General features: G+C 43.4%; 1 protein-coding gene across 2 annotated transcripts in view; it reads right to left on the reverse strand.

Moving 5' to 3' along the window:
* Dicer1 (dicer 1, ribonuclease III) overlaps positions 1 to 15,549 on the reverse strand; it is a 67,036-nt gene extending 51,487 nt beyond the window's left edge. The window contains exons 1-3 of one of the 2 annotated variants that reach the window (XM_031357648.1): positions 15,345 to 15,478; positions 2,706 to 2,771; positions 1,694 to 1,791 (exon numbers count right to left, since the gene is read on the reverse strand). The gene's annotated coding sequence lies outside the window, so the exon portion shown is untranslated. Of the gene's footprint in view, positions 1 to 1,693; positions 1,792 to 2,705; positions 2,772 to 15,344 lie in introns of both variants that reach the window. The other variant, XM_031357649.1, reaches the window with a different exon arrangement.
* Positions 15,550 to 22,861: the final 7,312 nt, after the last annotated feature.

The following is a 22,861-nucleotide window of genomic DNA, read 5'->3' on the forward strand; positions in this document are numbered from 1 at the left end:
GCTGAAAAGCAACTCTTCCCCTATGAACATGCTTCAAGAAATGCCAGCCCCATCTGCTGCTGAAATCATTTGACAGCCATGAAAAAGATGCACTTCCAACAGTAACAATAAAGAAACTTGGTCCCTGGTAACATCAATGAGCAACTAAATCAATCAACCTCAAAGTTCAGCCTAACATCCTTGCCAAAGACATGAGCCAACAAATTCCCATACCATCCAAGTCAACATGAGTTGAATTTTATGCAACTCTAAACAAATAACACTGCAAATCACCGTTATTGCTTCTATAAAAGATCTAAGGGGGGGGGGGAGAACAGAAATAAAAGGAAGTATGGAAGGGAAAAAAAAGGGAAAGTCAGGGACAGGCCTGAAAGAAAGCCATCAGACTAGAAACTTAAGGTCGTCCCAGGGAGGTCCTCCAGTTAGCTAGATCACAAGCTAAGAACTTTATTTCCAGCACATTCAGGAGTCTAACATGGCTCATGCAAGAGACAGGGATGGCCTCCATCTAGAAGCTTCCGTGACTTCTAAAGTTTAGGCATTCTCTCCTTATTTGTCCTTATGAATATTTTTGAAACTTTTAGTAAATCTTCTTGAAATTACTAATATTCATAAACTATTCTTCTCGAACTTTAAAGAATTCTTAGCTTTGACATACCCCCTCCTGCTTTAAAACGGTCAGTTAGATTGTGTGACTGTGAGCCACTGTCCTAAGCCACAACTGGGACACAACACACAAAGTATGCAGGTGTGCAGAAAGCCGAGTCAGCTGAGTGGCACAGCAGCTTCCCTCTGGCTTTTATAACATAACCACTTTATACTTGTGCACAGAAAGACTCTCCCTCTCTCTCTGTTCTTCTTGGAACACAGGCTCCCTCAGAACAATATGGGCTTCATTTTTCTGTATATATCAAATCTGCTACTCCCATGTTTCGTGTGTGTGTGTGTGTGTGTGTGTGTGTGTGTAAAACTGAGTTAGGAATTCATGAGTAGCCACACAATAAAGTACAGAACACAATCATGGGGCAAGTCAATATATTTTTATTTGGTTTGGAAATGAATGTTGCCATCTCTAATGGTAAAAGGTAAGAAAGTAGAAGACAGCAATTGAACCCTTCCGATTTTATTTTCCATAAAATCATAATATTTAAATTAATTTTTACTCATTTAATATATGATAGCTGGCCCCAGTAAAACACTTTCTATTTAGGGAAACCAAGCTCAATATTAAAACATCAATAGGTAACCCAATCATGTAATAACAGGAAAACCAATTTTTACTTTCTTTGGCAAGTGTCAGTTGAATTCATTTTAAACTTAGCCATAAGTGAAAGGCACAGAACCCCTGATGATATATAAGAGTTTGAGTCTTACAGATGAACCATCATTAACTTCTTTGATAGAGCCAAGGGATTAACCCCCAAGTGACTATTTTCAATGACAGGTTTTAATTTTTTATCAAACAATCTAGACTGATGAAACTGGCAAAGCTGTTTGGCAGCTTCTTTGAGTCCCTAACTTAGCAGCATTCCCTGAGACTGGGGTGTAGTGCAGAGCACTTACCTAATGCAAAGCAAGACCTTGACTCAGGACCCAACACCACAAAAACAGCAGCCAAAGAGACAAAAAGAATAACATAGTAAAACCCAGAAATAAGCCCTCATCCTCTCCACCGATGACAACCCAGATTTACCGTTTTAATGTCTGCGAGCGCTGTGTTGCTGCTGTCTGAACTGCATTCTGACATTGTGATAGCTTATTGGAAACTCACAGCATGCCCAAGCTTCAGCTCTAAAATAAATGCACAAACAGTCAAGTATAAGACTCCTGTGAAGGGAATGCACACACCAGAGTTCTACTCAGATTAGGAGCTGAATAACAAGCCATTATTTTGCATCAACTTTTAAACAAAAGACATTTTAGGATTTTGGGATATTTTAGGATGCCAATTCTTCTTCTAAAACAAAGAACAAAGAATGAGAGGCAACACAGGCAAGCCTGACCTGCAGAAAAGAGAAAGCTGCAGCCAAGCGCAAGGAGAGGCTTCTAAAGAATACATACATGCTACTCAAACACTAAAGACCATGCTTTACAAATTACAGAGGCAAAGAAAGAATGACGTGTTACTTCCTAGAGTCACGTGTACAAAAAGCAAATGAAAATCATCAGAGAGGTACTTAGCCAAGAAACCCAAATAAACCTAGAGTTAAGTCTTCAGTGTGTGCATGAAATCCAACAGTAATTCCAACATAACAAATGAAATTAAATATAAGCTCCAAGAACTGTTAAACCTGTTCTAGCCACTCTTTCATCAAACTTTTTTATAAGACAGTTCAAGACTAAAATTAACAATGCTAGTGTTGGGGAAAAATAAATATGGGATACCTTTCCTAAATGATATTATGATTCAAAAACAACAGAAAGAAAGCTGTAAGGAGCGTGTGTAAGGGCTGATAGGAAAAGCTTACCGTGTTCAACCCTGATCTTAATACTTCTAATGCTGGCCGGGCTTGGAGGGCAGCTCACTGTACTTACACTGTAATCACACAGCAAGGACAGGCCAGAGAGCGGCTGGCTGTTGGCATTCATTTACACCCAAGCCTTTCAAGCACTCATGGGCAGGTAAACTCATTTGTACACTTTAGCTGGCTGTTAATAAATCAGACTGGGACAACTTAATACTACTTTAATAGGTACATATTTACCTCGAAATGCTGACTCTAAGTTCTTTCAGAGTTTCCAAGTCTGTATTTATGCATACCCTAGGTAACCTAAAAGCAATCAGAGAGAGTATTTTAGAAGACACAACTCATTAAAAAAAAAAAAAAAAAAACAATGTTAAGAAATTGACTTCACAAATTAGCTACTTAATAATCTTCTTATATTTAACATCAGAATAAAATCCTTCATAAAATTATCTACTAAAAGACAAGGATTACAGTCCATGACTGAAAGAGCTACCTGTTAAAATTAGTATCCCACTCTAGTACAACTGTGAAAAAGAAGCAAGTTCAGTCAGACAGGAGGGAAACCTCTTGGCAGAGCATGACAAATTTCCTGTCTGTAAGCCTACTGAACACCATGACACTCTTCGGCACCACATGCTTCTGACCTCCCAGCTTGCCTGTCTACTAAGGCTACCTCATCCTTCACCCAATGTTTTTTCTTCCAAGACAGGGCTTCTCTGTGTAGCCCTGGTGTCCTGTAACTCGCTATATATCCTAGGCTGGTCTCTGCCTCCTGAGTGCTAGAATTAAAGGCATGCACTACCATAACCCAGCTATTCACTAGATTTTTCATCACATTTTATATGCCACCCAAAGATGCAAAGACCATGCGCACCACCATGAGTTATAGCATGAACAAAGCTGTGTTTAGAAAATGTCTGAGACCTTGTGAGAAAACTCCATGTAAACAAGACAAGTCTTATAATCTCTATTACCCTATAAAACGGGTTGTTCTTAGAATGTGTTCTCATGCCCTTTCCAGGTGTAGTGGGTAGGAGTGGGTTCACTTTAGAGTATTTTTTACAACTGGTTATTGTTATTTGTTTACATGCCTCCATGGGATAAAAAAAAAAAAAACATGTCTTTGCTATGTGTGGCTTGTCCTTGTGATTGAACACTTTACTCATATGACTGACTCTTCTTAACCCTTAGAGTATGAACTATCTGATGCTCTGAATAAAGTTGGCTATTGCAAGAGACTTGGTCCACCTCATTTATCAGCTTCGCCTCCCAGGTTCTACTACCTCTAGAGCAGTAAACAATGGGTGATGGGTCAGTGCTAGTCTGTTTCACGCCTGCCTGTTTCTAGCAATGTTCTAACTAAAAAGTCAAGTCAACCAGTATAGGATTATCTAGTTATCTTCTAGTTCCACTACTAGACAATCTGTATACAGGTAGAAAGTCCATCTGGCAAATATAGGATAGTGACTTATGCTGGTAATAAAAAGTTAATAAGTCCTTATCTAACTTCAATTGATATGACATTACAAATCTACAAAGTTCTGTCTTGTAGGTCCCTTTAAAATAAGCTGCAAATGATACTAGGTTTTAATACAAACAAGAAGCTCTCATCTGCACCCAACTATAGCAGTAAGGCTGTATCCTTTGGGGTGCAAAGACAGACAGACAGCCCTTGCAGTCCAAAGCATGGAGCAAGTACAACTCCCTGGTATGACCTTTCAAAGCCTGTTAACAGAATCTCAGAGACTGCACTACTAACTTTACAGAAGTCCTTCCTACTCATCCTATTCCTGAGCTCCTCAGGTCCAGCTTCCATAGAGACCCAGTAAGCCAGAGGGGACACTCAGTATGAACACTACAGGCAGTCGAACTTGTTAGCACTGAAAAGTTCCCAGTGAGAGGTGCTATGGGACTGGATCACGGTCAGCAAGCCAACCGAGACCACCTAGCACCAGCTAGTGCGTCCAAGTGACAGCTTGAGATGATCACATGGCACAGCATGCAAACAACTACAGGTTTGGTAAATTGATCTGTTGAAATCAGAAGAAACCCCCTTTCCTTTAGTTTTCGGAATCCCCTTCTCCCTCTGCAGCCTCCAGTACACTAACTACAGAAGCTTTCCACCAGAGTCCAAGCACTATTTCTGAACTATTACAAGGAAGGGAACAACTTAGCTTCCAGAAGACAGGCCTAATATGTCACCTGACTCCCATTTATAAACCTGTCTGTAGCCATCAAGTCAGAAACTTTACTTTGAAGACAGAAGTGGAATGGACTACGAACACTATGAAAACTAAAGAAAAAGAAAAGGCTTTCAACACAAAGCTGACAACTGCTGTGGCCAGCCATGGGCACTCAGGTTCCCTCTTGACTGTGGGACCCAGAACAGATAATCATCTACAGTGTGCCAGACATAAGATGTATGGCAAGAGGCCAGAGCCTTGGTAATGGTAGCATGGATCAGTATATACATTCTTTTCTTCCTTTCTATTGGTCACATAGGTCCTGTTTTGTAGCACTGGCTTTCAGCTCCAACACAAGTTTCCCCATAAAAGAATCTGTAGTTTCCCAACTGCCCTGTTATAAACAGTTTGCTCCATACAGTTGCCGCTGTCCCTGACCTGCTCACATTCAGAGCTACCTCACATCAATTCTTATGACCTTCTTGCTTCTACTTTCTGGGTCTGGATTCACAGACACCACTTAAGTGTATAAGGATCACATTTCTGCTGTCTTCAGAGTGGCCCTTGATGCATATCAGCCTAGTTTAATGCTATTCAAAAATGAAACTGTTTCCTTTTTCTTCTACCTCAATGCCGAGAATGTCTGTACTGGAAGACTTAAGTTATGTTTCTCCAATATGGCTTTAAAATGTTTTAAACACAGCCCAATCCTCAAGCAATATTGATGCCAAATAGCAAATTCCATTTCTTGGAACTTAAGTATTCAAGAAACCCTAAAACATGTTCCCCAAATGCACAGAGGGAAGAAGGTTAAAAATAAAGATGAAACAAAGTAGGCCAACACTTGTTCATTAAAAAGGAACCCACACATCAAATGGTCGGCATTGCTTAAAACCCCTCCCAAATCCCTTCCTTTCTAAATTAGTCAAGACAATGTCTCAGCTGGCCTTAACGATGCCAAGTCAAGCTGAGACTGGCCTCTTCAGAGCAGGCATTATGAATGTGAATGATGTAGAAAGCAATCTTTCCTTTCTTTATGATATCTTTATCATGCAAAGGACATATAAGATAGGCCAAGGTGTACACATATCAAGCATCCACTACCCTCTAAAACTGTTTCCTGGCCCCCAAAAACAGGAACCTGTGTTAGGATGAAATAAGATCTTTTTAAAGATTAATTTATTTTATTATATGAGTACACTGTAGCTGTCTTCAGACACACCAGAAGAGGGCATTGAATCCCATTACAGATGATTGTGAGCTACCACATGGTTCCTGGGAATTGAATGCAGGACCTCTGGAAGAGCAGTCAGTACTCTTAACCACTGAGCCATCTCTCCAGACCAAAAATGAGATCTTAAACTCGGTAAAGCAAATATAGAAACTATACTTCTTAACTTAAATGTTAAAGAATTCTTAAAGAAAAAATCTAAAACAACTTAAGATTCAACACAGAAAAACCTTGTGTGTAACATAAAGCACACAAGATTTTACATAGTATTTTCAGCCAGATTAACCTAAAATACACACATACACACACACAAATTCATAAAGGAGAACATAACACACTCACCACCTTTAAACATGCCATGTGGCCCAGTGGTTATTTTGAGGTCAAGGCATTAAAGATCAACAGACTCAGGAAAAGGTCTTCCCCTTCTACCAAAACCTAAAGTATAAATCCCTCCAGCCTGCTCCAGAGGAAGGAGATTCAGCCCTACACTAGCAGGCAGAGATGGCTACATGATTAGTCTGAAGGCACAGACTTTGCTTAGCTCCCAGCGGCTCCTTCTCCATACTCTAGCTACCTCCTCCAGGCTCCCCGCCCTCAAAGCCCAAGTCTTCTTCCCTGCAATTTCACCCTCTGTCACACTCTGCCATAACTGCAGTGAACACCCATGTACATGAAATGAAAACAAAGGAGAAAAAATAAATAAAAACCTCAGTGGGGCCGGGCGGTGGTGGCTCACGCCTTTAATCCCAGCGCTTGGGAGGCAGAGACAGGCAGATTTCTGAGTTCAAGGCCAGCCTGGTCTACAGAGTTAGTTCCAGGACGGCCAGGGCTATACAGAGAAACCCTGTCTCAAAACAAACAAACAAACAAACAAACAAACAAACAAACACCTCAGTGGGGCTGGAGAGATGGCTCCTGGGTAAGAACACTTGCTGAGTCTGCATGAGGACCTGAGTTCTGGTCCCCAGTAACCCTGTAAAGGCTGGGTTTGGCTGAATCTGTATGTAACCTCCAGGATAAAGTTGGCAGAGACAGATACCTCTCTATGCTAACTGGTCAGCCAGCAGATCAAGCAAAGGTGTGTCCCAAGCTCCTGGTTCACAAAAGGACAAGGTAGAGAGTGGCTGAGCAGGAGCCTGGACATCACCTTTTGGCTTCTGCACTTGCACACCCATGCCCACACTCATACACACACACACACACACACACACACACACACACACACACACACAAGGAAATAATGTCCACCAAATGGTAAGTTTTAAAAATTTGAAATATAAAAGATAGGGCATGCTCCAAATAAGCACAGTATATAATTATACACAAAGGACCTATTAACTACTTTTAGTGACTATGTTATAGTAAGACTAACCTCAAACTAAAAACCGAAAGATTCAAGAAGAAAGAATGGAATCAAACACCATTTGTTTGATTGCTAAAAAGAACACAAGAGAGATGTTGACATGTCTACTTCTTCTACTTGTCATAGCTGTCACTAAAAAGCCGGAGGGTTATCTAGCCTGTGTCACCATAAAAACCCAGAGCAAGCAGCTGCTACACCACTGCCATCCCTAACAGCCCCCCCCCCATGGCCCCATGTCTAAACACAAGAGTGGATGAGGGAATAGTTTAGCAAACTAGGGTTTGGTTTCAAGAGGTAACTCAGTACAGCCATTGAGAAGGAGCACAGGTTATAACAGACAAAAATGTGTGCTGTGATGTCAAATAAAAAAAGCAATCTTCATTTAGATTAATTAAGATCTGCTTGGGTGTTAGTTAAAACCTAGAGAAAGGAAAGGGATAGAGGGGGGCTGCCGTTTCTTTTACATTTGTCTACATTTCAAACTATTCCACTTGAGCAGATATTATTTCAGATATGGAGAATGAACTTTCAAGTCAGGACTGATCGGTAACAATATAATAGTTAAAGATCTGCAGGATATATTTCCAAGAGACTTTATACAACTTGAATTATTTAAACAGATTAAATCTTCATCCTTGGCACCCCAAGGGCCACAGACCTGCCAGAGCTCCAGAGTGCCAGTCTGTACAGCAGTTAGTGTGACATCATCCAAACACAGCCACTCGAGGCTCTCATGGAACTGCTAACCATTCAAAATCCTATGTCAGTAAAAGGGGATTTGTGTCCATCCTTGAAGACAGTGGGATACTGACAACATGTATCTCATGATTTTCCCTGCCCAAAGTACAAGGCCTGAATCCAGCCATCAGGAAACAAAACCTGATATTCATTTTGCAAGACAAGTGGTTTGTATTCTTCAAGAATGAGTATCAGAAAAAAGCTGACAATCTTCCAGAATAAGAGGAGGAAGAAACAGGACAGCTAAGTGAAATCCTGAAATGAATGTACACAACACCTTACTTCTCTAGTGAAATAAGTAGTGGCATTTTAAAAGAAAGTGCTAGCATAAGCTAAGTAAACGCATACCCTAGACACCAAGAGTCCACGTCTGAATTCTTCATGGGACACAGTCAATGCCAGTAAGCATCTTATGAGTGCACATGTGTCTACATGAGTAGACAGATTTCCCTTTATATTAATTCATACTTATGTTTATATATTTACAATACATTCTTTAAAAAATACTATGTCTATAATACACCAGTTGAAAATTCTATTATAAATACTCCAAAGAACCAGTTTAGCAAAGCTTCCAGGCACCCAGCTAGAGAAGAAGCTGGAAGCTAAAGTCTATCTTAATAAAAAATTATCCTGCAGATGCAAAGTGTTGGGAAATGGCTCCCATACACTCTAGGGAGTGGTACTCTTAGAAGGTGTGACATTGTTGAAGAAAGTGTGTCACTGTGGAGGCCAGCTTTGAAGTCTCATATATCTCAAGCTATGCCCAGTGTGATACAGTCTCCTGCTGCCCTGCGGATCAAGATATAGAACTCTTGGCTCCTTCTCCAGTACCATGTCTGACTGCACTCTGCCATGCTTCCTGCCATGATGATAATGGACTGAACCTCTGAACTGTAAGCCAGCCTCCATTAAATGTTGTCCTTTATAAGCATTGCCTTGATCATGGTGTCTGTTCACAGCAACAGAAACCCTACGATATGATATGCTAGCTTTTGTTTTATCTTATTATATTTTATTATTATCCCTTAGAAACCTATTTATTTTCTAATGAGAGACAGAAAAAGAATCTGGATGGGAAGAGGGATAAGGAGGAGCTGGGAGCGGAGGAGGGAAAACCATAATCAGAATATATTATGTGAGACAAAAAAAAAAAACCAAAAACCTGTTTTCAATAAAAGGGGAAAAAAGAAAATATGCAAAAAATGGTGTATCACTTGTCATTCCTGTCTCCCTCCAGCCCTCCCATGCCCTACTCCTTCTCAGATTGACGGTCTCTTTTTCAATATTATTGTTACTTACATATGCAAATAAATACATAAATACCAAAAAAAAGAGACAGCTTATCTATAAAAATGTGCACAAGCCCTCTTTTTTGGACTATCTTCCATTATAAAACTGGATATGTACTTCACTATTAGTAACATGGAAAGTCATGACATAATCTAGTTACAAAAACACAGCAAAATATTCTCTAAAGTACATTATCTGAAAAAAAAAACAGTATCATCTAAATTTTATCTAAAATAAGCAATAGGCCAGAACCAGACAGTAAACTGTTTTCCTCCCAACTTCAAGGAACCAAAAGCTCACAGAAGCACAGAGGCCAGCGGCTACGCAGTGTATCTCAGTGATGAGCTAGAAGAGTTGGTGTTAAACCCTGGTCCTCCAATACCAAACATTAGCTACTAAAGTGTTATGAAAAAGTAATGTTGAGTTTTAAGTGGATGAAGCACACAGTACCATAAGATGCCACAGGCAGTGAAGGCTGTGAGCAGGATGTGGGAAAGGAAGGCACTTGCTCACAGGCCTGTCTGTGTTCACCTCACCCTGTTTCAGACAGAGATTCCAACTTCAAGGATTTCCAAGTATCAGGTCAGTCTATTTTCTTCCTTCTTAACTGGTAGGTGCACACTTCCTTTAATCCCTAGCACTTAAGAGGTCAAAAGCAGGGAGATCTCTGCAAGTTCAAGGCCAGCCTGGTCTACATCATCACGGCTGCATAGTGAGACCGTGTCTCAAAATAAATGAATGAATGACAGATAGCTACAACAGAGTTAGCTCTCAATCAAAATAACTTTCTTCTGTCATGTCAAAGGTTAATTTCCAGTCATGTTGGGAACTGAAGCCAGAGACTCATGTATACCAGGCAAATGCTCCACCATTGAGCTTTAGCCTCAACCCAAAGATCACATTTTTAAACTATCGTTCTGCTCTCATTATTTGGATTAAATATATTTTTTAAAAATTCTGAACTGATTATGCTGTCTTATAACCCTCAAGAGTATTTTTTCAAATGTTTTGAAAATCTTTATCACATACTTATCTGTCACTTAAAGACTGAGTGGAGATTAGTCACTTCAACACTGAAGTCTACAGTACCAATAAAGCTCTAGCACTGCATACACTCTCTCCCGGGTTCCAGACAGGCTCTCAGTCTGCAATGCCTCCACAAACAGTCATGCATAGACCACAAGCAGAGAAGTAGTCAAAGTCATGATCTGTCTATCATCAGAGGGGCTAAGGTCTTTTTCAAAGCCTTAAGATGCTACCAGTTCCCACAAGTTAGTTCCTAAAATCTTCAAAAACTTTTATAAAGATAAACTAACTTTCTCAGCAAAACTAAGTGCCCCTGGCCGGGCAGTGGTGGTACACTTGAGAGGCAGAGGCAGGCAGATTTCTGAGTTTGAGGCCAGCCTAGTCTACAGAGTGAGTTCCAGGACAGCCAGGGCTACACAGAGAAACCCTATCTCGAAAACAAACAAACAACAACAACAAAAAAAAAAAACTAAGTGCCCCTTTACACAGAGCTGGGTGTAGCAATGAAATGTATGCAATGCTTGATCCTTGATTTTATGAATCTGAGCACGCTACGAACATTTTATGTCACTATGTGGCCTCCATGTTTCAGAAACAGGACTCTGCAAGCAGTCAGAAGCCCCACATCTAAAGGCTACGTGGACATCCTTGATGACCACCTACAGGTCATTGTAGTCATTGACTGGTAGCATATAACTGATTATTAGATCAGGAGTACCAGTTAATCAGTCTTTTTAGAGAAATGGGAAAGTCACTGTGGACCTGCAATTCAACACAGGCTTTCTCATATGGCCAAAATTTCCCATTTTTCTAGCTATACCTCAAACATACACTCTTCTCTCTATGTTCTTTTATTTATCAGGTCCCTACTACCACACAAGCACTTACCCAACACACACACCTAAGGCCAGCAAAAATACCTCTGTTTGCAAAGTCCTCCTGACTGCCTCTACTCCTCAACCATTATCTGCCCTCAGCCAAGGCCTTCAAACTACAAGAGACCCTTCAACTCCAGTGGCGATGACATCACCTGCACCACACATGCCTGGTTACTCTTGCTCCCTGACTCTGCCTCTGCCTCATGCTTTTGATAGGGTTTCTTCAAAAAGGAATGGGAGCTATGTTCATCACGTGTAAGGGTCGTGAACATTATCATTTTGTTGAAGAATCCAAACAAACAACCCCTGTTGAGGAAAAAGAAAAGTCTCTTTCTCCTGGCTAACGGGTACGCCTCTCTCATTAATCAATGGAACTGTAATTACCCCGAGTTCCTCTAGCACTTTAGGAAATTAAAACAAAACAAACAGGGCTGGAGAGATGGCTCAGAGGTTAAGAGCACCGACTGTTCTTCAGAAGGTCCTGAGTTCAAATCCCAGCAACTACATGGTGGCTCACAACCTCTGTAATAAGATGTGACACCCTCTTCTGGAGTGTCTGAAGACAGCTACAGTGTACTTATCTATAATAAATAAATCTTTAAAAAAAAAAAAAAAAGCAAACTAGTGACCCTACCTTAGGTGCTCTAAGCTGTGAATTATCCTTGTTGAAGTTCTTCGCCTAATCCTCCATCCATGGACCGTCCTAAGCCTGCACTGTTGCTCTCAGTCCTTAAAAACACCTTCTTATTAGTGTAAGAATGTTCTACATTCCCTTCTCAAAGAACACAGAATTATTACACAAATGTTCATCTCTGAGTATATTTAAAAAAAAAAAAAAAAAAACTAAAGTCTCTTTAGAAGAAATATTGGTAAGCATCAAAGAATCATGAAGCAGGGCTCAAAAGACCCAGCAGCAGCACAGCCTGGAGAGGTAGGCATACCAAAGGAGCGTTGCTGTAGAGTACAGCCTACTTTGAAGATATTCCAAAGCCTGTAAGTAAAAGCCAACACACACACACACACACACACACACACACACACACACACACACACACACACTCTGCTGGCTTTCAGGATGGGCTAAACTCTTGAGTGCTCAAACAGCAAAGCCTAAGGTAAACAAAATAATCACCCTGCTTCAACTTTCTATTTGCACAAAGTACACAGAAACCTTAGCAGCCCCTTCCTCGGCCTCCATTAGGACATAATAGCCTGCTGATCCACTGAACAAATTCAGTGATAAGAATCCCTGTTTGCCACACTGTGATAAGAACCAAGATTCTAAAAATCAGTAACTCCTGGACTTGGAGAAGATGCTAGTCTTTTATTGACACAGAGTAACTATTTGTAGGAAATTAAGAATCAGAAAGGAACCTGACTGCTTTGGGGTATAAGCCAAAAGAAGGGACAACAATGGGGCCTCAAAGGGTTCCATGCATATCTATCCTCACAGCAACTACTCAAAAGTCAAAAGATGAAGCTGCCGGCTGTCATCCACAGATGACTGGAAAAGCAGAACAAGGGTACACAGGTGTCCTCCACCATCAGTGGCCTAGGCACCCACTTCTAAGCTGAAAGTTCAGAACTGTGTAGACTTAGCTTGTCAAACTTTCTGGCTGAACACACAAAACATGATATAAGGCATCACTGGCTACACCTCATGATCACATGGCTGACTAGGACAGGAAAGAGAATCAAAACTTCAAAATTAAAAGAAGTATCTACTATAACTGTACTTTTCACACATCTTAAGGCTAAAAACTGTCATCAAACCATTATAAGCTAGGGAGCATCTGTACATACAAGAGTTTCAGCCTTTCAAAGTGAGGAGATAATGCACTAGGAATTAGGCCCAAAGGTGTATGCTAGGTGTTAGTACACCAGCACCAAAGGACAAATCCTTAATGACTATACTTACATGAGGTTCCTAGCATAGCCAAACTCAAAGACAAAGAAAAGAGGAAACAGTGGTCACTTAGGAATGAAGGGTGGAAATGTGAATCAGTGTTGAGGTGGTAAAAGTGTCCCAGTGAAGTCTGGAGAAGGACGATGGTAAAACCTGCAAACCTGAATGCAGCTGTACTGTAGACCTAATGGCTGAAGCTTCAATCATGAGTTTGTTGTTACAGTTTAAAACAACTGCAAACATTTAGACGAGCAGAGGTCACTCAGAGCCTCTTCACTCACTTCACTGTATTAACTGAGGACGGATCCCACTTTGTGCAGGTCTGCCTAAATCCACTTGGACTGCACACTTTGAGGAACTGGCGTACAGGCATTCTGAAACCAAATTATGATCCAGTCAGGGCTCAGGGAGACTCACACTCTGAAGAAATTGTCAGTCTCACTTCCCTTGTGTGTAAAACCAGGAGGGAGGATGCTGCATGAACGCACTGAGAATTCAGTGAAAAGAGCCTGACACGTCTTGGCACAGACTGATGGGATCTAGCAAATGTCCCCTTTCCCTGCCACAGATAAGCATGTGTAGGCTGCAGAGAGGGAATCCTGAGAGAGCACACGCACCTTCTCAAATGGCATCCCCATCTCACGGCATCAGACTCATCAAAGAACATGTGGCAATGCTGTGACACAATGCTACACATATTAGCCTCCCTAGAAAGCAGAGCTACACCTAGACATACTCATGTACCATCACGAAACCACTCTCCGATCAGAACCAAAAGAGGCAGGCCTGGTGGTGCACACCTGTAGTCCCAGTCCTCCAGAGGCTGAGAGAGAAACTTCCTAAACGTTTCTTTCAAGAAAGATAGAAATGAAATGAAAAATACTTTCTAAAACCAAACCAAGAAAGCACAACAACAGACAAACGGCCCAGCTATCTAACCCCTACACAGAGACACTGCCACAATGCAGTGTTCGGTTTGGGACATAAAAACGACCACATCATTAATGTAGTTGCAAGGTCTTTTATCACCCAGTTAAAGCCAACCAAGTCATCTTTTGGAGCCATGAGTAAATTCATACACTTAGGCCACTACACTCATCATTAAAAGCAACCCTTGGTGCTCTCAGTTCTATAGAACATACTCCATTCATGAGCATGTGCACTGTTTATATTATACCCTTCATGTTTCACAGGTAGCCTGAAAACTGAAACAGATTATTCCAGAACTCAGTCTCCAAAGATATCAAAAGGTATTTCCAAAAACATCCGAACTACTGTTTGCTACAAACCTCACCCAGAATTCACCTTTTGTTAAAATTCTGGGCCCTTGGTTACAAGGAAAAATTTTACCTAGGAAACAATGTTTATACCAATGAATTTCCAACACAGCAATCCTATTTTACAGCAAGCTTGAAAAAGATTTCCCAAGTTGCTTCTCTCTTGAATTGCATCCTTCTCTACTGACTTACAGTGAGGCTCCTCAGAAAACTGACAATCAAAGATTCAGAAACTCAGGGGGCCAAGTAAGTCTCTTTCATCAGATGACTCTTTCAACACTTGATCATCAAACTACTTAGGACATCATATATGGGTAACCACAACTCTACTCATAAAAGCAAGGACTATTATATATTACAGATCATAGACTCCCAGTCAAGTCTTCAGGACACTGGCGCTGTCCTGCAGGCAAAGTCACAAGGGAGGCTCAGCTCTGCTAGGCAATCCACACCAATCTGGTGTTACTGGCTTGAAATGCACACCGATTTGCCCAATCGAAAGCCCCTTAAGGAAAGACCCTTCTTCGCAAGGTCCAGACACAGCGATCTAAAAGGGGAGGGGCACAAAACGTGGCCTGGGCCACCCATCCCCTAGGGCCAGCCTTCGTCACCTGCCAATAAACACACAACAGTCCTTCCCTGGGCTCTAGCCCGCACCTCGCTGGGGCCTTGTCCCCCTCCTGATCCTCTGAGGCATCCAGGGGTCCCGCGCCATTTGGCAGGCCCGGGTCGCTCCCGGGACGCCGGCCCGCGTGGGTACCTCCTGTCTTCTCCCAGGCTTCGAACGCGGAACGGGACCTGTCAAAGCCCGCTCCTCCTAGGGCCGGGGTGCGGAGAGGCCCGCGTGGACCGTCATCCGCCCGGGCTCGGCGTCGCGGCCTGCTCTTGACGCCCGCGCGGGCCTCGCGCAAGAGGCGGGCCGGGCATTGCAGTCCCCCGGGCCCGGACACAAAGCGGCCCAGTGGGAGCCCGCCTCACCTGCAGCACTGGGCGCCGCGGGCCTTCCAGAACCATCGGACCCCGCTCCGGCGCGCGCGTCACAGCTCAGGCCTCCCGGTGCCGCCCGGCGCCGCCGCCGCCGCCGCCATTTCCTGCCGCTCGCCGTCGCCTCGTTCCCGCTGTCAGGTTACTCCATTCACCTGGGCCCGGAGCCGCCCGCGCCGCACCGCGCCGCGCCCCGACCCCTCCCGCCCGCGCCTGCGGAGACTGCGCAGCGCCCTGCTCGCTCGCAGCCCGCGCTCGGCCCGCGGCGACGGCGCACAGCGGCTTGGAGAATCCCACCCGCGTCGCGCCGCCGCTCCGCGCCCCCTCGCTCGCTCGCCCCGCGGCCGCATGAAAGCCGTCCTGTGATTGGATGGAGCGCGGAGGTGAAAGGTTAATCCCGGCCCCCCAGCCACTCAGGAGCTGGGAGACAGCGGACTCAGGCCGAGGCAGCGTCTGAGGCCCAATGCGAAGACCGAGCTCTGTAACACAGTCTGCCAGCCTGCCGGCTGGAGTCCTGACCGTGCCGCTGGGGCTACGCAGTCCGGGCATGGTCTAGAATAGCCTCCCGGCTAGGCGACTCTCCCTACTTGCTAATGGCACCCTCGCGGACCCATCGTCCCCATCCGCAAGCCCCGCTGCACCACTCTTTTGGTCCTCTGAATTGGGCCCTTTGGCCAGCCCCCAAAACCAACTTGAGCAAGCAGAAAATGCAAACTTGGTTTTATAAGGCTGAGTTTTCTGCTGTGCCTTCTTGCTGAGATCAGAGGAGTAAAGAGACCGACTTAAAGAAAACCATCTTAGTGTAGGACCCTCCCCCACCTCCTTGTAGGCATCTTGGAAAAGACTCCAGGATAGACTGTTGTACTCCAGGTGAGGGATGAGGGATGGACTGTTCTAGCCCCAGGCTTCTCTCCGCCACTGGAAGCACTTAGCTGTCCGTCTGAACTCTGTCCTGCAGGATGGCCAGCAGTCCCACGGAGTGGTTGTTACCTCTACGAATTAAGGCTAATCTTTAATAAGTTGAAACGATTTGTTTATTAAATAAATACTAGTGTCATTTGTTTCATTTTATTATTTCGAAAGCAGGTCTCACTATATAGACCAGGCTGTCCTCAAACTCAGAGATTCGACTGCCTCTGAGTTATTGGGTTTACAGGTGTGTGCCACCATACGCGGCTTTCTATAAAACTTCAGATATGTTCATCAATTTATTTGTGTATCTGTGAGAATGTGTGAGATTCGGGTCATGAGGCTAGGATTCTCATGATTTCCTAACCTCTGAGCCAGCTCTTCAGCCCCGTTTATCCCCCTAAATGCAGTGGTTCTCAACATTCCTAATAATGTGATCCTTAATGCAGTTCCTCAAGTTTTGGTGACCCCCACCACCACCATAAAATTATTTCCATTCTACTTCATAACTGTAACTTTGCTACTGTTAGGAATTGTATTGTGAATGTCGGTTTTCCAGTGGTCTTAGGTGACCCCTATGAAGGGTCATTTGAACCCTCCCTCAAAAGATTGGGTTTGAGAACCACTCTGAGCGCTCGAAATTTTTAAGCGCCATTGACTAGCATTGAATTTAAAGCTCCTAGGCCTGTGCACCTTATACACTTCCCATTTTAAAGAAGAAGAAATTGAATTAAGCTCCAATAACTCTGCAGCTAGGATGTGAACATCTGAAACTTGAATCATACGCTGTCTTCTGAGCTGCTGTGCTCATTCATTCCTGTGCTCATATTTTGGTCGAGTATTGATCATGAATTAGCTTGACCTTCAGCCATGGGTAAATTAGGAAATAAAATGTTTTCGACTGATCACATTTACAGAAGGATGCTTTGTAATGTGCTAAAGTACTGTGGGCAATAGCTCTCCCCAGTGAACACATAAAGGGTTTTTGAAAGTGGTCCTTTATAAATAAAGCAACATGAAATCTGGTAAAAGTGTGGGGATACTGGCAGCAGAACTGTGAGTAGATGAAACTGATGTTTCCTCCTGTTGTCTTCCCATAGTCTCTCAGGACCCAGCTCAAAGCCAGCAAGATGGCTCAGTGGGTAAAGGAGCTTGCACTGCAAGCCTAAAAGCCTGTGTTCAAATCCCTGGATCCACATAAAGGTGGAAACAGAACTGACTCTTCAAAGTTTACTCTTATCTACCTCTCCCAACACACACACATCACAAAAATAAAGATATTTTTTAAAAGACCAACTGGACTTGCCCATTAGTAGATGCTTCTGAATTATTTATCTTTAACTTGGAGGCAATATGGTCCATTTGTCTTTTTTGTTTTGTTTTTCGAGACAATGTTTCTCTGTGTAGCTCTGGCTGTCCTGGAACTTGCTTTGTACACCAAGTTGGCCTTGAACTCATAAAGATTCATCTGCCTCTGCCTCCCAAGCACTGGAATTAAAGGCGTGCACCACTACCACTGTGCTGTCTTTCAAAAAAAAAAAATGGCTTTAGACCATCCCAGCATGAGGAGGAGGTTATGATAGCAAAATCACAGATCAAGACCAGCCTTAGCTACATGCCAAAGCTCTGGCACACATATATATGTATATATATTTGTATCATATATATGATATGTATATTATATGATATCTACCATTTATATGTATTATGCTAGATGTTATGTATAATGTATATGTGTCATATGATATGTCATATATAATTATATAATATGTAATATATCATGTACATGATATATATAATATATACCATGTCATAATATGTGTAATATATATGCATGTATATATGATATATACCCATATCCACAGGTCACATTTGCATATGCAGTTGGACAGTGTCCAGCTCTTAAAAACATTAACTTACAGAAACACAGCAGCAGAAGAGACTCTTCCCACATGGTCCTGACTTGCCTCTGGAAAGACCCTCCCTTACCAACCAATAACACACCAAAATGCACCAAATTCTTCCCCACAATTCAGCCTTCTAGTCCTCATATGTATTTATCCCCACCCCCTTTTCAACAGGAATCAACATTTGGGACTAATCTTTCAGAACTGTGGACTCAGGACTACTGGTCATTGAACTCGGAGTCTCAAGCATGCTCACAAGTGCTTTCTATATACCCTGCTCAACTTGGGGGTTTAGAGTTAACTCATAGTAATCTTTGATTTTTCAGGACTCTGGATTTTTTTCCACTTGAAATGCACAGTTGAGGATTATGATAAGCAGCAATGAAAGAGTCTCTCTCCTGCTCCTGCTCTTGTACCCCAGCAGCAAGCCATTGTTTCTCGTTCATTCTGCAGACTTGCCTTCACAAGCAAGCCAAGCTACTTACCTCTCCTCCATCTTCTTCATTTACAGAAACCGCAGGCAGCATGACGTAGCCATTCACGGTGTCTTATTTTAGTATGACACACACACACATACAGCACAGATGTCCACAGCATGTGGAGGAGCCCCCAGGCTCGCCACGATTCACCAGCTCCCTGTTGCACATGTGCAGGCTGGCAGTCTTGTCCTCCAGCATTGGTACACTCAGGATTGACCCAGTGTCTAGGGTAAGGCGTGAGCCCCAGCGATTTCCCCCAGATGCTTACACAACTGTCCACGTACAGCCCTTGTAGAATGTCTGGTTTGGAACTTCTCCATTCCAGTGGCTATCTGCTCATGCTCCACTTCCTGGTGTGTTTTCAATCTGGGGCTCTCAAATCGTGGAAGAACTAGACTCCACATTTTGTTTGGATCTCCAGGAATCTCGGAGCTGATATTTCAAGCCACATTAAGCAGTGGTTCAAGCCGGGCCGCGGTGGCTCACGCCTTTAATCCCAGCACTTGGGAGGCAGAGACAGGCGGATTTCTGAGTTCGAGGCCAGCCTGGTCTACAGAGTGAGTTCCAGGACAGCCAGGGCTACACAGAGAAACCCTGTCTCAAAAAACAAAAAAACAAAAACAAAAACAAAAAAGCAGTGGTTCAATGCATTGGGCAGTGCATTTTCTGTGAGCTAACTTTGATTTTTCCCTCAGAAATTCAGGACTCCACACTGATCCAAAAATAATAACTGAGGAGGAGAGAGAGCTCTTCCTTACCACGAAATAAGTTTAGAAGGAATTGTGTCAGAGCAATGGTCCATTCAGCAATTATGTTTACTAAATCTGGTGGATAAACATTGAACGAGGAATGAGAGATCTTAACTCAGATTCAAAACATTTCTCTATGAATTCTTTGAAAAATGATAACTTTGCAAGAGAGCGATCCAGCAGATGCTATCTCACCCAGATGAAGTCAGCTGTCAAGGTGGGGGGTGGGAGGGGGGAGATCACAGCCTCCGTCTTGTCAACACAATTTTCTAAGTTTCAAGTTGGAAGTGTAGCTATGGTAGGGATTCATAAGGAAATACTCCTTCAGAGAACGGCAGGGTATGTGCAGACCCCAGTCTTCATTATTATGCAGTGTGGACAGAGCACAGATGGGTGTGCCTCATGGTCACAGTGCCAACAGGACAGTGCTGGCTGTGGCTAGCAGCTGGCTGTGCAGCAGTCACAGCCCAAGATAGGGGTGGGAGGGGCGCCACACACTGTTCCTTGCTTGTGTTAGCCTGACTGGTTTCCTAGTCTCTTCGTATAGTCCATCAAAGAAAACCCTGTACTGTTTTAGGGACCATGCAGGCCAAGGGCCAAGTGACCAAGCCAGCTCAGTCAGTCATAGGTTCTCCAGGGAGGCAGTAAGGATTAAAAAGAAAAAAGACAAATGGGCAACACTGTACCATGACCCCAGCCAATCTGAGGCTGAGATGGGTTTATTTTTTCCCAGTCTGTTTTTATACCATGTTAATTACATGCAAATAATAAGATCAGTTCCAGGTTAAGGAACAAGCAAGGCAATAAACAAAGCCCCTGGATCATTGCTTCTAGGAGCTTATCAGGATGACCAAGATATCTCAGCCTCCTTCCAAGTCCTAGCCCAAAGCCAAATTCTTGCCTGAAGCCCACTTCTTTGTTCTAGCTCAAAATCAGATTCCTGCCTGAGCTTACTTCCGTGTCTTGGCCCAAAGTCAAATTCCTGCCAAGTTTCTAGACGTGATCCCAAAAGCTCTCCACAGCCAAGGTCCAAAGGAAGCTCTGGACACAGCCTAGCGTCCAGGAATGTGCATGTTGGTCCATGATCCTGCTCAGTCCAGCTCAGCCAGAGGTTAGCTCTGCTACCACAGAGCCAGTGCCATGAGTTGCAGGGTCTTTCAGCTCCATCTTCTGTCATTAGCATCACCAGTGATGACCACAGCACCACATTGGTAGCATTTCTGCAGAAACCACCTTTCTTGAATGCATTATAGAACCACTAACAGACCCAAATTGAAGAGTAGTCAAGATTATTAAGATGTGGTGAAAGACCCCCAGAACTGGGGAGATCCTTACTCAAGTCTCGGGATGACGCGACCACCCAATGACTCACGAGAGACCAGACTTGCTGCAATCACATGAGGTTTATTGGGGATACCGGTACCGGGTCGATCTTGTGACCTTGCCAGTCAGAGGAGTTCGACCCCCGGGCACAAGAAGTCTGGAGTATTTAAGGAAAAGACCACAAGCTGGGGGCGGGGAGGGGGGTTACCAAGGAAACGTGACATGAAAACAGTGGAAAATTTCAGAGGGACTCAACCCAAGGTGTTCAGTTAGGGAGGGGAACATATTCATTCTAGGAATGTAATCTTCATCTACTGGTTGGCAGGGTGGAGAATCTCATAAACCACTAGACCTTCATTCTTAGTTCCGCCCTCATTGTGGATCATTCAGGAGGGGCAGGTATCTGGAACCAGAACCCTGAGGCTCTGGGTTCCTGGAACTGGCTATTTTATATTTCTGGCTGGCTACAGTGGCCCTCCATGTCCTTTTAGGTAAAGGTTATACACCATACATTTGTATTAAATACCCTCATTTTAAATTCTAAGATTCTCCAGCCTTTCAGTGGCAATCAGGGGCAATGGTGGCACATGCCTTTAATCCCAGCACTTGGGAGGCAGAGGCAGGCGAATTTCTGAGTTCCAGGCCAGCCTGTTCTACAGAGTGAGTTTCAGGACATCCAGGGCTATACAGAGAAACCCTGTCTTGAAAAACCAAGAAAAAAAAAAGATTGCTAAAAAAGTAATTGCATTTCTATGTTATAATAGGAAGGAATTGAAATTTTATATTTAAGGGTCTTTTCAGTGGCATCTGTGATATTTTATCACTGGTTCTTGATGTCAGTAGAGAAAGCCAGGGGCTAATTGCTGAGCAGAAGGTACAGGTGGGATTTCTAGGAGGAAAAGGCTGATGCAAGGAAGGAAAGAATAGTTTCTGCCATGCTTTAGAGGAGCCAGCAGCCATGTGAGGTTTCAGCAGGAGCTGGGGCCTATGGCCACTACTACAGGCTGGTGGTTATGAATATTTGGCAGGGCCTAGGTGGGACTAGCCACTGAAGTTTAGGGCAGGTGGGAGGAGGGGAGATTAAAAAATATTACTAAGGGCTCACTTTTCCAGGTGGGAGATAATAAAGCCCAGCAATTGTATCCTAAGGCAAGTTGAAAAGGAACAAACTGTGTGTGTCTCTTATCAGCAGATTCAAGGGAAACTGAGAGGGGGCCGGTAAGCGCTGTTACCTCCCAGAGTAAGCAAAAGGTGGTAGCATAAAACTACATGCAACATACTCGTGTGCATGTAAGTGTGTCTCGTGTGCATGTGTGTGTGTTTCTTTTCTGTTCCCTAGCATGTAAATGTTGTTTTTTAATATAAATGTATTTAGTAAATTAATATAGCAGCTATATTTCTTTATCCAAGCTAGTTCCCAATAATGACACAGAGAGACCAAGATATATTTCCAAGCTTCACCTCAATAGCTGGGCAGTCAAATAATCTATCTTAACTCCCTAAGCTAACCTAGCTACCTCCCAGCCAACATCCCAATAATACTTGCAATTAGGCCTTTCATTCTCCAGCTGAACTCTATGAACTCCTTCCTCTTCTTCTTTCTCCTCCTTCTCTTCCTCCTCCTCCTCCTCTTCTTCTTCCTTCTTTTCCTCCTCCTCCTCGTCCTCCTCATTCCTGGCTGTCTGAATCTCTCTTCCTCTTTCTCCTTCCTCTGGCTGGCAGAAGTCCCACCCTATTCTCTCTTCTGCCCAGCTATTGGGTGACCAGCATTTATTGATAAGACAAAGAATAAATGATAAGAATTGTTTACACAAACTTGAGACAGGAGATTCTTGACCTAAGCATTAAAATGCCATGTCCAGATTGAAACAAGATATGAGGGCAAAGAAATCAGCATTTGAACAATCCAAGGATAACCTTTACACAGTGTGCAAAAGCATTATGCCTACCGTACCATATAACTCATAAAATTCCTGGAACCTTCAAAAGGATGCCTTTGTAGGCTGACTGACAGCTGGCAGCCCCTAAGTAACTTCAGGGTGGGCATGCCAAGGGTTAGCAAGATGGAACTTGCCTGGCGGTGGTGGTGCACGCCTTTAATCCCAGCACTTGGGAGGCAGAGACAGGCGGATTTCTGAGTTCGA

Source organism: Mastomys coucha, unplaced genomic scaffold (assembly GCF_008632895.1).
Source record: "Mastomys coucha isolate ucsf_1 unplaced genomic scaffold, UCSF_Mcou_1 pScaffold6, whole genome shotgun sequence".
NCBI lineage: Eukaryota > Metazoa > Chordata > Mammalia > Rodentia > Muridae > Mastomys > Mastomys coucha.